Source organism: Lepidochelys kempii, chromosome 8, assembly GCF_965140285.1.
Source record: "Lepidochelys kempii isolate rLepKem1 chromosome 8, rLepKem1.hap1, whole genome shotgun sequence".
Classification (NCBI taxonomy): Eukaryota; Metazoa; Chordata; order Testudines; family Cheloniidae; genus Lepidochelys; species Lepidochelys kempii.
The window spans coordinates 80,961,596-80,976,246 of NC_136387.1; the positions used below are offsets into that span (position 1 = coordinate 80,961,596).

A 14,651-nucleotide genomic window follows, 5' to 3' on the forward strand; every position below is an offset into this window, starting at 1 on the left:
ACTGATAATGAACCTAGCTTTCTTATATGTCAGCTTTTACTACACCACTTTGCATGATATTGCCATGTGTCAACATGCTCTCTAGAAGAGCCTATGTTCTATTTTAATGATATATTCAGTCAAGAGGTGAATTGATGCATTTTGACTTAAAACAACAATATTCAATATTTTCTAAAAAATGAAATATTCTACATGAAATTAATATTGCATACATTCAAGTACAGATTACAACAAACATAGCATAAATGTTCCAAAGTCAGTACACCACAATGACCTCTGTGGTACAGTAAGAGACCAAAAACAACACTGTGAAAGTGCAATCCTGAACAATACCTTTCAGCTTTCTCACACTATGATCACTTACTACCTAAAGGAAGTATGTATATGGGTCTCATACACTGGGGCTGAGAACCAGGAGACCTGGGTTTTGATCCTGTTCCTGACTCTGGCACTGAGTTGCTGGGTGATCCTGGACAAGTCTCTTACCCTCTGTATGCTGCAGTTTTGTCACCTATAAATCTATGATAATATTATTTACCCATCTTTGCAAATGCTTTCAGATTTTCAAATTAAAAAGTGAATACATATGTCTGTGTGTATGTGTACATTTATAAACACAGAGAGATATAAATATTTAAAAGCCAATCATTCAATAGTAAGAACTCATGTAATATCCTTCAAGTTGCCTGTGTTTCCATTTTGTTTGTTTTCTTTGAAAATATTTATCTTAACCATAATATCAAATCAAGGAACAAAAAACATATTCCTAAACAAGTCAGCTAAACTGATCCTTTCAGCTAAGTAAATACATTGGTAAACATTTCATTCAATTCTAAGAATTTGTCTTGCAATGATCATAGTTCTGGCAACAGAGTATTTATTCCCTTCAACATGTAGCCAGCCATGTACCTTAATTACTTTAATGTTCAGTCAACATCAATTTCCTAAGGCCTGGGCTTTGCATAAAGTTTATTTGCCACACATTTTGCAGCTTGAGCTCTATTAAGTAAGCCACAATTATGAACATTTTATCATTTTTTTCTAGTTGCACTGAGATGTAGCTCATTAAAATGGGGTACTACGTACTTCTGTAGGGGAAGAAAAGTAACAATGTCCTTCTACTGAGGACCAAGGCATCAATAATTCAAGTTGATTGGGAAACACTATTCAACAAGATTATTAATTTTTAAGAATGAAGTATAAGTAGCAAACATTGCAAAACAATTGAAATTTGACAAGAACCTTCAAGAAAGTTTACAAATATGAAGATTTTAAATAACAAAACTGTATTTAGTTGTTGATTTCCTCACTAAAAACGTAACCTCCAAAAACTACTCCATATTGGCCCAATTCCATACTGGTATAATCAAGGGCTATTAGCCTAGCCTGCGGATCAGCCAGTTGTCCCAGAGCAGGTTGCTCACTGGAGTAATGACTGTTAATCACACTGCCCTGGGTGGCCTATGACTTGTTTACTCAAACCTCCTGTCTGATTATTAAGAAAACTGGTTGAGAGAGAGACTGCCAGGGCTAAATCCACCCAAGCAAGTTGCCTTGTGTACCCAAAGTTCTTCTCCCCTTACCCCAGAACAAAAATGCTCTTTTGCTGTGTCTTCTGATATGGATCTGAAGTCAGGGAGTTTTATGTACAGTACTTGTAAGCGTACATGCAGGAACACTGCAGCTGAAGGCCTGGCAGCCTGTCCTGCCTGGCTCTGTGGTATGGGATTTTGTTTAAATTTACATGTTTTGGGTTTTATAGTTTTAACTCTTATAATCTGCAGGTTTCCTTTTCAGTAGTTGGTGATTATTTTAACTAAATGCTGAGTATTTTAAACCTCATCAGTTCCAACAATAAACACAACAAAAAAAAAGGTAGAAGTTACACAAAATCTTTTCACTACCAGCCCTCAGTCTGGGGTTGGTGATTGGTGTAAATTTCCTGTTATCCAGGGATCGTGCACATCTCCCTGTGCCTAGAGAGGCCATCTTTCACAACTTTCCCGAGTCGGCATCTAGCCCATTTGCAGTCCTGTATAGGGAGTTTGGTCAAGGATTATTGCAGTCCGGAGATGGCAAACCACAATTTTTCATTAAGTGCAGGATAAAGCCCAGTACCTTCATGTTTATATGTCCCAAGATGATTTCCATAATGAATTCAGTTTACATACGGCCACTAGAACGTTTCCTACTTAATAAGGCATTTCCACCATCAAAATCTACATTGTGCCAAATTACTTTTCCTCATTCCCACAAACTATATTTGAGTGGTATAAGGAGTCAAAAAAGGAAAGGGTAAAAAACGGAAGATCGCCATTTATAATCTATATCTGAATTTTAACACTTTATGGCCCTTGCGCAGATTGAAATCAACTATAAAGGCTAACATACTCTTTAATTTATACCCTAAGGGTTCCATGCTTAAAAGGAAAGAGCATGTAGAGAAATACAGTGTTTCTCAACCTGTCTGTTCTTTGAAATGTCTTCATTAAAATGGAGATTTTGACTTTTTGACTGTGAATAACAGAAAAAGGACAAACTTTGGTTCCAAATGTCTTTAGCTGGAGATAATTCATTCTCAGAGTCTAGTGTTCCTTCTCATAATGATCTTATCTTTCACCAAGTAACCATCCACTTTATGAAATTTGGGGGGGGGGAGACTGGTAGGCGGGATTACCTTCATTTCTTGATCATTAACTAAGGTAGTACTTATTACACCTTTGTTTTATTATAACGCAACTGAAAGAATCTAGATGTCAATTTAAATTTGCAAATAGAAGTAATCTTATTCCTCCAGACCTATGAATGTCAGATAGTATTTATATACTATTTAATATATTAATACATATTTAAATATTGGACAGTATCAATGGAGAGTTCTAAACCATAAACCCATAGCAGAAAAAGTGTGTTTGCTATAAGGGAAACACTTCTATGTGTCAGTGCGTAGAATGAAATGTCACAACCTATTTTACAAGTCTCCCACAGTAAAATAACTCGTTCAAGGGTCTAACAAACGTACCTCAAAGAGCATATATTTTTGGGGTAAGCAGGAAAGACCTCTTTTCCCCTTGTATGAGTCACAATCAAGCTCCAAAGTCACAGGACTTATCAGCAGAATGATTCCAGTGTTTCTGAAAGCAGCAAATAATATCACCCACATGGACAGCACCTGAACAGGTTTTCTCCAAGTAACCACCCCACAACCAGTTTCTTTGATTACTTTTACACTAATATTTCTCAAACATGAAAAAGTTGTGGAAACTAGAATATACAAAATAATTAGGGCTGGAGGTGTGACATCTAGAAATATGATTTTTTTTTATCAAGTAAAGCATTAGCAAAAAACAGGAACTGTGAATTTTCAAAACAAATAAAAAGAAATTTAATTATAAACAGGTAAATAACTATAAATCATTGGAATGGGTTTTAAGAAGCTGTTATAAAAATCAAATTGGTACTACACTGAAGTTAATTCATGAATTAACATTTGATTTGGAGAAATGAAAGAAAATGGCATTAATTTTTATATACATTTAATCAAATGTGTACTCAAAATATCTTCTGGTAAATTTCATGTAACATTTTAATTTATTTCTGACTTGACTTACTGACTTTTATTTAGGTTTCAGAGTAGCAGCCGTGTTAGTCTGTATTCACAAAAAGAAAAGGAGTACTTGTGGCACCTTAGAGACTAACAAATTTATTTGAGCATAAGCTTTTGTGAGCTACAGCTCACTTCATCAGATGTATTTTCCACTGAATGCATCCGATGAAGTGAGCTGTAGCTCACGAAAGCTTATGCTCAAATAAATTTAAGGTGCCACAAGTACTCCTTTTCTTTTGACTTTTATTTACTTTACTAGCATGTTAAATTTTTTCTCCAATAAACAGTTATTTGCAAAATAGAAAATATATCAAACAAAAATACATGCAGTACTTTCAGATGCAGGTACAATTTTTCTATTTTCCTTAACATGTCCAGTGAGGTGAATGCTATGAGAACAAAAATTATATTGCATCTTGACAAACAAGCAGAAGCAAAACTAATGGAAGCCAGACAGTAAACATTAAGAAACGATATTTTAAAAAAACCACACAAAGTTACAGTTGACCATTAATCAAATAACATATAATAAATAAGATGATCTTCCTGTAAGTCACAGCATTCTATACATATTATAAGCCACCATATAATTTACAAACATCTGACAGTACTTTGCTTATATGGTTATCGGTATATCAGAAACAGTATAATGTTGGAAAAGATGTTGCTAACAATATAATATCTTAATGTGTAGAGGAAATATTTGAATTCTCTGTAGATGACAGTTAAAAATGAAGAATTTCATTCACAGGTGTATTTCAAAGGCTCATTGTTTTGCTTTATCCTATGTTGTGCATTTCTCACCCATAAGCCAAAAGCTGCTGTTCACTTACATTCCATATGCTAAGTACAACTTTTAATAATCACAACAGATCTGCTCTTCAAAAGAGTCAGCAAAAAACACCACAATAAACTAAAACTAAATCGCCTTTCTACATATGAATGTTTTCTGTTCCATAGGCAGTTAACTATTACCTTCTAAAGTAGCTTCATTTTTAATACACGGTACTAGTAAAATGATAACAGCACAGACTTGTGTTTTGATTTATTGTCTTGTGAAACAGAAAAATACTCATTTTAAAAAGACATTCAGTACAGAATTTGTGCAAAAAGGCAAACAAAATAAAATAAAAACCCAAATCTGTGCTGTAAAGGTAATCTTTTTTATTCCACATTTATTTATAAACATTTTGAAAATGTGTAAGTAAAAATGTACAGATGTAGCAGTTAATTAAATACTATTGCATATATATATATGTGCTATAATTTGTCTTCTTAAGCCATCTAAAAATTTGCATTTACTGAAACACATATGTAGACAATGAATGGACTAATAAACTGTTAAACTATTGCTTCTTAATCCTTCTATTATAATATGACAAAAATGTATAAACTCAATTTTTAAAATGAGGTTTTCCATGCTGGCCAACATCCCAGCTTTTAATTCATTCTATTTACCTTTTATGATGGATTTTAGGTTTCTTTCTACTATTTTTACTCTTCATTTTATTCTGAGTGTTGGCTGTATTCTTAGTTAATTCATACAGGCCGAGTGCATTCCCCAAGTATATAAGCACAGCTCTTTCTGTTAAATCGATGGGAGCCCCACACACATCAAGGGTAGAATTTGTCCCTTTGATTTTTTAATTTTTAGACAAAAGTTGCAATCGCATTCCAAAGTCCAACATGGACAAAACGTAACAACAGTCCACGTACCTACTGATGTTTTTCTAAAACAAAATGTGTTATTCTTAGCTCACCGTTCTTGTTCTACCTAAAAGATCCAAAATGACAAAGCTCCTCAATGCTCCACTCTAATTATGCATACAAAAGATAAATGAATTACTGACTACAATCCACCAGTAACCAACAAAGTAACTAAAAATCAAATTTTGAATAATTCATATTATTTATTTTAAACCCTAATGAGATGGAAGTTATTCACTAAAACATCAGTATATTAGCTATAGTAGCAATATTACTTTGTATTATTATATATGTAAAAAAAAACTTTTGTCAATATTTGGGTATGTTTTTCTACTCGTTACCAGTAATCATTTACCCGTGATATAAATTATGTGGCTACAAATATGTCTGTATTCATTTTTTCTCTATTGATATCAAACATTTCATAATATTGCATTCACATACACTTTCAACCAATAATATATTTGTGTTCGTGCAAAATATATACATACTCGTTGCAAGTCTTTTCAGTAACGAAAACAGCCATGTGTACATTTCCTTAATTTGAAAGACCTAATTGAGACTTCATCTTGTCACAGTGTACTCAAGGAAAGCAAGAGAGATTTTTTGGTGTTTGTTATTTTTAAAAATTGTATTTAAGATACACATCTTCCTCTTATTAAATAATTTACATTTGAAACTATCATAAAATCTACAGTAATTATATTTATAATTTGTACTATTGTAGTTCAGGTACGGGGTAATCCTAAATTACAACAGGACCTTATTTTGATCTATCATTCCATTTAAGTGTCTTCCATTGATAACATGTAATTAGTTTGATTAAATGTAACTAACCATTGTACATTGCTTCCCTCAATGTGTACTTTTTGGGGGGGAGAGGGGGAAGTGGAAGGTGGAAAATGTTAAGCAGTAGGCAACACCTTGAAAGCTATCCAAAGGGAAACAATACAAATACTTGTTTCAGCGTAACAGCCGTGTTAGTCTGTATTCGCAAAAAGAAAAGGAGTACTTGTGGCACCTTAGAGACTAACCAATTTATTTGAGCATGAGCTTTCGTGAGCTACAGCTCACTTCATCGGATGCATACCGTGGAAACTGCAGAAGACATTATATCACACAGAGACCATGATACTACATGACTATGGCTTTCGTTACTTTTCATTCTTTAAAGGATTCCTACACCAGGTTTCAATAAAGTAAATCAATGGGTAATTGTTGCTACATTTCAAAACATAATCTAAACTTGTAGCTAGTTAGAAAGTGTGGTAGCTGCTGTTATTTAGTTCCTTAGTTGTCTTGTCTTCATAAAGATGTACCCTTTCAAATACATCTAGCAGTAAATAAAACTGAAAGTTGTTTCATACTAAAGCTAAAACTGAGTAATATTATTTCATGCTATTAAAATCTACACAAAAGGACTTTCAACATAACATTTTAAAAACATTATTGTCCTACCTTCAAATTTGTGAAGCTGCAAGAGTAGAACTTAATCCTAGCAGTATTATCCCCACACCAGAACTGAAGTTATACGCACTCCCTGATACTATTGTATTTTGTAGAACAATCTTCTCTTGGCTGAATTTCTGAGTAATCCTTACCTCACAGAGAAAAAACACACTGTGTGGAAACAGATTATGTTCATTGCGTCCCCATTATTCCTCAGTAAGATTAATTTAAGAAACCACTCTCTCTTCATCATAAACTAATACATTTTTCAAAAGCAAATCAGGATGCAACTTTTCAACCAACAATACCTATCAACATTTCTATAAAAGACAGCATTTATATATTTTGTATAAATCTTACCACCATAATCCTATTGGAGTGTAATTGCTGTGGCTAATATTCTTACCCTGTTATAAAAATGCTCCACATAAACGTGGCACTGAGTTGTTAAGATAATACATGATCATGCTGTGAGAGGGTAATACCTATACAATAGCCCTTTCCAATACCATAAATCTCTTTATTAGACAACAACCTATTACAGCAGATCTACTTAACTGTTTCCCTACTTAGAGGGCCATTTGGTGTTACAATAACAAGCTGACTTTTCACATTAGCAAGGATTAGCCAGTATAAATAATAAATCGGCACTGAGATGGTGCCCTGTTGGACATAGTAAACCTTTTCTAGGTGTTTAAAATGATAATCCAAAATGCAACAAGAAGACTGCATTCCGCTGCACATATATGTTTTAAGTTTACAGCTCTGTAATATACTGATGGAAAATCAACTCTCAAACCAATTTCCTTGGAGGATTTATTACAAGGGAGCATGTTATTGAGTGCTGTTTCTGTTTTATGGAATGTGCAACTATGCATAATGTTTTATTTCATAACAGTATAATAGCAAATAGCTTGCAAACTTACTGAAATATTTTAAATGAAAAATGACTGCCACCATTTTTCAGAGCTAAATAGTGCAGAATTTATTTAAATGCTTCTTGCTCAGCAAGCAAGCTATATTAAAAATGAATGGTTTTTTTCACTAAAAAGGTCTTCACTTTTTTAAAGGATCATCATTATTTCAATGCCCAGAAATTTAAAATGAAAATTCTCAAACTTGTACCAACTGATCATTTCGCTCATTGTTTCAAATGAAAGCATTTCTGCTTCTTAAAAGTAGTGTTATTTATTTATTTACAAATAACCTTATAATTCAGTATTCTGCATGTATTATTTTTTAAGATAGCAGTTTTCTAGAAATCTTAATGCTGGATTCTTAACCGCTAGTTGTCCTGTGTAAGTACCAATGCACTAATTTGTCAACTATATAATTATGAAATTCACTAACGTTACAGGTTATTTCATAAAAGCATGAAAATTAAAAGAAACTTGCATCTCTAAATAGGCCAATTATAATTAATATTTAAATGGAAAAGATCTAATGCTTTCTGCTTAGATTCTACACAGGCACTTTCGTATGTCCTCAAAGTACTATGTTGTCTATCTGATGTCTGCAGGACATTTGTTAAAAGAGGAGACAGTTTATGCAACCAATGAATTTGCTGTATTTTGCTTCCCAAGGCTTTTTTTGTAACCATCATAAATGGAATAAAAATATCAATTTGATGTGCAAGAAAATTATTTCCAGCAATTCTTTTTTCATTTCCAGTAACGAAATAAAGGGACTTTTCTTAAGTCTAAAACGATTAGAGCGTAAATGTTGACTTCTTGACTTTTTATATCTTTTCCCATTGTCATCACTGTTAGTGATGGGAAATCCTTTAAACAAGCTTTCTTTCTGCACTGCATGAGTATGACAGAGTACTCAGTGAAATGAAATTGTATTTACTGGAAACATTTCAGCCCTCAATGCCTTGATTATGTTGATTATCTCATATACAAGCTCCCTCTGCAGGTAATAAGAAGGGTTAGCAAAACTATATGAAAAATGTGGGTAGTAGCCAGAAAAGAACCCTAATAATTGGTCATCAATTCCCCCAAGATATCCTTTTCCTAACAGTTATTTGATACAAACAGCTACTGGAGAAGCCACCATTAAAATATTGTTGCTGGCTCCACAGGACTATTATTGCCCTTCAGAATAGTTATGTGTACAGCTTTAGTGCTTAATATTCAAGATACACAGACTTCTTTTTCAAAGTCACCTAAATGTTTTCAGGGGAAGGAAAAACACTGTTCTGTTTACACAAAACTAACCTGAAATGACAGACCACCCAAAACAAGACAACACATCCAGCCTGTCTGGTGTATCTCCTTAACTTAAAAACAAACAAACAGCAGCATTGTGGCTGTATTTACTGCTGAAGATAAGACCCTATGCCACTTTGAGATACATATCTCCACAGAGTTTAGAATCAATTAGGTTGTTACTCTGAAACAGATAAGTTGAGTTCTACTCAACCATTTAAAAATTAAGTCTATAGTAATCTGTATAATATTTATGAAAGCAATTGTCTTGTTTTTATAACTAGTTTTCATTCAACTGAAGGAAGATTACTTTTTATTAGCCTTCCGATCAGCATTTTTCCTGCTTGAAATATCTTTATTTTATTCTTCATAATGTATGTAACATGAACTTTAATAAAATCTTTTCAACACAAATGGAAAAAAATCCTCAATGACTGAAACTATAAATATTAAGCAGATCAAAATTAAGCAATTGTTCTGTTTAACCTCCAGCACACAAATAGAAAGACCTAAGTGTGGTGGCAACGTTAATGCTTTTTCTAACATGGAAAGAAAGAATTAGAGAGTGAGTAAGGCTATCTTTCTTTTCAGGACCAAATCCTGTAAGTTGTGACATTTCAGGACTACTCGTGAGTAAGATGAGGGATTTGGCCCTACATGGACTGTTCTCGCTGAAAAAATAAATATAATACCTAGCTCTTACAAAGCACTCCTTAATAGCAGATCTTGAAGCACTTCACAACCTTTAATGCATTTATCCTCACATCTCCCCTGTGAGGTAGGGCAGTGCTATTACCTTCATTTTTACAGATGGGGGACTGGGGCACAGAGAGGCTAAGTGACTTGCCCATGTGTCCATGGTCACAGAGGAAATCTATGGTGGAGCAAGAAAGTAAAACCAGACCTCTCTGTAAGTCCTACGCTAGTGCACTAATCAGTGGACCATCCTTCCTCTCTAGAAACTAAACTAAAAATATAGCTTGCGTTGCTTTCAACATCAATTTACATTAAAAACCAGAAGAAATAATCTGAAAGAACACATATTTAGATGACATTCTGGTAAGGGTATAGTTGATTACACAGGACAAAAAACAGGGCAAATTTTAGACACACACGTCTGGACAATGGCTGGCACATGTTAACCTCTCTCCTGCTGCAGGGAAGTTATTAGTGACTGGATCCATAACCTGTCATTATCAGTTACTAGTATGTAAGTCCTAAAATGGAGAAAGCAGAACAAAGGGGGTGGGGGGTGCAGCATCTCAGCAGGATAAGGATCTTTGCAAGTATTCAACAAGATTATGGTTTTATAAAGGGGGAAGGATATTTTGTTTTTCTCTCTCAAAATTCTCTCTTTCAAACTCCTGTGAATAGAGGCAGATCTTTTGTCTCTCCCCTCCACCCCCCCGCACCCCTCCCTGTGTCATCTATAATATACTGTTTATTTCTATCCCCTCCCTTTTCTCAACTTAGACAGTCTGGCTATTAATACACCAGAACATTAATACTCCTCTCACTTACACTAGTTTTACATTAGTATAGATCCAATGATTTCAGTATAAATGCACTTACCCTAGATATTTGCCAGAATAAGTGAGAGGAAAATCAGGCCTTGCCAGTCCAACTATAAGGAATACCTCAGCTACACTGAAATCACTCACATCAACAGACCTAAACCTCAATCTTCCGATGTCTAAATATAAAACCTACCAAACAAAACACTGAGAAGAAATCTTTTAGGAGCCGTATTATTTGTTCAGACTAAACAGCTGTGTCATCTCTTGTGTTCTGAACACAAACCTTTCTATTCAATGAAAAAGTTTCCGAAGTTACAAGACAGTAAAAATGGGTAAAACAATGGCTGAGTCAGTTTAACGTGATCATGTTCTGTCATGTAACCTGGAGTCATGAGCTTGCCAAAGTAATTAGACTTATCATCTTCTGAAATGCAAAATCCACCACTGAAATAGTTATTGCATTTTTTAAAACGCATTTTATTCAGAACTGACATTAACCATTGCTCAAAATTGAGGAGAGGACAGTGGGCAGTTAGGCCATACTACAATATATATTTATGGCAGCTGAAGAAAGAAAAAAGGACAGTGGGAAAGGTAGCATATTGCAATCAGTGCTTGGATGGTAAGACCGTCCATGCACACCAAATCCCATCAACTACAAAGCAAGTATTAGAGTCTCAAACAAGGTCAGTCATCCCCTCCCCCAGCTGCCAGGAAAAATTTTTTACAGTAATGGGTGTTAGATTATTCTGTCATCTAGATTCAGAACAATAACCAGTTTGAGGTGTTGATTGATATGAAAATACCAACAGAGGTCACAAAGAAAGGAAGAAACCCATCTAAATTAGAGTGAATATTCTATCACATCCAGAAGCAACCAAATAAATATACAAGTAACACAGTTTTAAAGCACAGCTCACACGCAGTGAGTTACTTTACTCTGTACTGAAATACAATACAAGAAAAAGAGTTTAAAATATATCCATAAATAAATATAAAATTTTTAATCAAAAATCTGTGTAGCTTTTGATGACGAACAATATTAAATTATCCTTTTCTTCAAAACCACCACCTCCACCATCAGATAAAAGAACACCTTTCCTTATTTCTCTTCTTTATGAAGAATGATGTAATAGAATCCCTTACTAAATTCAGTATCAAAATATTAAACATATTTTACTCTGTACTGCATTAGAAGTTAGCATCTAAAATCTAGTCCTTGTAATAGAAAAAATTCCTAAAACAACTACTGTTTTGCCTTTTACTTTGGCTAAGCATTTGCAGCTAATCAGGACAAGTAACAATTAAAATACAACATTAAAAAAAAGGAACATACAGCAAACAGTGTAAAGTCCTCTCTTCCACCCCACCCCACCCCCCCCGGCCCCTTCCCCCGCTGTTCCCTGCAAATCTGCCCCCATTCTCTTCCAACATGACAACTTGTGCACAAGAAAGATCTGTGGGCAATTTTGCCATACTACATTATATATTTGTGGCAGCTGAAGAAAGAAAAAAAGATGGTGGGAAAGATCTGTTTTAAAACAGCTTTTAAAATAAAAGGATATTCTTTTCAGAGGGGTTTATTGCTCCAAGGAACCTAGTAAAGACAGACTTAGACTCTGTCATGTTTACACGATAAAATGGAAGCACTCTGATGAAAAACTGCACCACTGCATTTACTTTAAAAGGAACACAAAATATTTTAAACTTCATACCACTGAAGAGGCTCCTGGAAAAGGTCTATTTGTTTTAAATAGAGTTATTTGAAGGAAACTGCTTTCAGCATTGAAATACAGAGTTGAGTTTCCTTTGTGCGAATTTTAATATTTATAATGTACTCCTCACAGATTAGAAAAATCAATGACAAGACCAAGAGAGACCCCATTTTCCTCAATACACCTTCCCTTGTCACACCGTAATTAATACTGTTCTCAGTAGAGGGAGACATTCCATCCCAGTTAAAACAGACCTAAATTTTACCCTAAGGCAGAAGGTCTGATTAAAACATCTCTATTTATAGTGACATTTGTCCTCTCTTTTCAACCACTTTCCTCAGAAATTCCAGCAAACTGACTTTATGACCTACAAATGGTCCACTGGTTCTAACTTGTCATGTTGCCCATTCTTGTAGCAAAGTCAGTTTTGGTGACTGAATGAAGCAAGAGCAGAGTCCAGCAGGTGCCCAGTTAAATACTAGGAAGTCTAAACCGCAACAGATTTTGCAGATATAAAAATTCCAGTTCATTGTTTACATATAAGGACTAAAGATAAAATGCTAATGTCAACATTAAATACTCCGCAAAAAATGGTTTATATTAAGAAATAACAATGGCTTTTTTATTCTGGAGGTGACGAGCAAAGACTTTTTACATTACAGACAAGAATATGGACACTGTTAGGGCCACTATGAAATTACAATTTTATCTCTTGCCTTTCAGTCTGAAATGTCTGCTAAGGTATTTATAGACAACAAGCTAGACAGGAGAAAAAACTAGTTGTGATCACTTATCTAAAATAATACTATTTCTTTAGGAGGAGGGTATTATTCCCTCTATTTTGTAAAGTTATTGTTAGACTTTCGCCTCATCTGCAAATACTATTGTAGGAATAAAAATAGAAATGCTTACATGATACAAAGAAACAGCCAAATAACAAATATGATGTGTAGTCAATATTCTTATGGTACATAAAATATGGTAACATTTTATAATATTAAGCAATTTAGACACTGCTGGCAAATTCCTACTAACCAAATTAATCTCATTTCTGGTGCTTTTCAGTGTAAATTGATTTCCCCACCCCACCCCATCCTCCTTAGCTGCTCTGGTAATTGAACAAATTCATACTACTGTGATAGGATTCTACTTACCAGCAAATAACATGTAAAATCTGCTAAAAAGATGAAGTATATTACTTCATAAAACTGCAATTTTGTTGTAATTCAATAAATTGTATTTAAGCTTGCTTTGTGCCACAAAAGCAATCAATAGCATTTTGCAGTAGGCTGCACTTTACCTGCAGGTGTTAAGCATTGTGTTTCCTTAGGTCAGTCTGCAATGCTCTTGATTATTATGCCTTTCTAAATAATTTTTGGTAAATAACAGGCTTGTGTAAGTTGAATCGTAGCGATAATGACTGATGAAAATCAAACAAGAAAGAAATCATGACACATGCAAATTATATATTTCTTCAAAGTCCCATAAAATACTAAATTTAAGATGATAAGCCATAACCTGGACTATGTTATAATTCAGAATCTGATCAAGGGCCCTTTTCTTAAGAACTAGTTTTAAATTATCAGTTTGTATCGTAAGAGGGTTGTATTGACTGTTATACTCATTAAGCAACGCATTGTTACAACTTAAATCACTAGCCAGTAAGCAGCATACACTCTTCAACCCCAAAATGTTGGAACCTGTATTTCACACACTGACAGGTGAAAAAGTTGAGCTTCAAGAAAATATGGTTATTGAGCAGGGATTTAAGAGTGACAACTTTGAATTAATCTTTTTACTGGACACAGCTCAGATTGAAATAAGTGTGTTCATGAAGTAAAGATTGAATGTAATTCTTCCTATAAATGTATTCAAATAATACCACAAGCTTACCTATCCCTACAGAACCATCTCGACTACTCTTATTTTAAGAACTGTTGGAAAGCAAATGAACCTATCTTTGAAACCTATTTAAATATTAAACGGCATTGTGAAAAATACCGAGAATGGCCTTTACATAGCTTTTTGCTTTTCCAGTTATCTTGACGTCCACTTGCAATAGAGAGATTGTTAAATCTTTTTAGTTTTTTCAAATTCAAGGATTTGAAAAACAAAAATAAAAACCAGACAATTAAGTTTAAAGCTGTACCTAAATACTTAAGAAGTAGAATATTTTTCTATTTCAAGCTGCCTTTTCACATCAGAAATGTATCAGTCCTACAACATGCTTTAAAAAATTTCTGTTGAACATGACATATCTAAGTAACATGATTGATTATAATTTCACTAAAGTTTGCTATAAGGTATGCTGCTGTATAACTGACTGCCTGTCTACCTGTACATGAATATGATTTCAATTATCTGCCAGACATAGTTTAACTTCTTCTCTTGCACTTCACCTGGTAAGATCATTAACAGCTACTTTAAGTTCCTGTTTTATCTGTCA

At 34.0% G+C, this 14,651-nt stretch overlaps 1 protein-coding gene across 16 annotated transcripts in view; it reads right to left on the reverse strand.

Moving 5' to 3' along the window:
- The window catches only part of ADGRL2 (adhesion G protein-coupled receptor L2), a 195,218-nt gene that overhangs the window by 174,681 nt on the left and 5,886 nt on the right, over window positions 1-14,651 (reverse strand). The gene's annotated exons all lie outside the window — the stretch shown is intronic.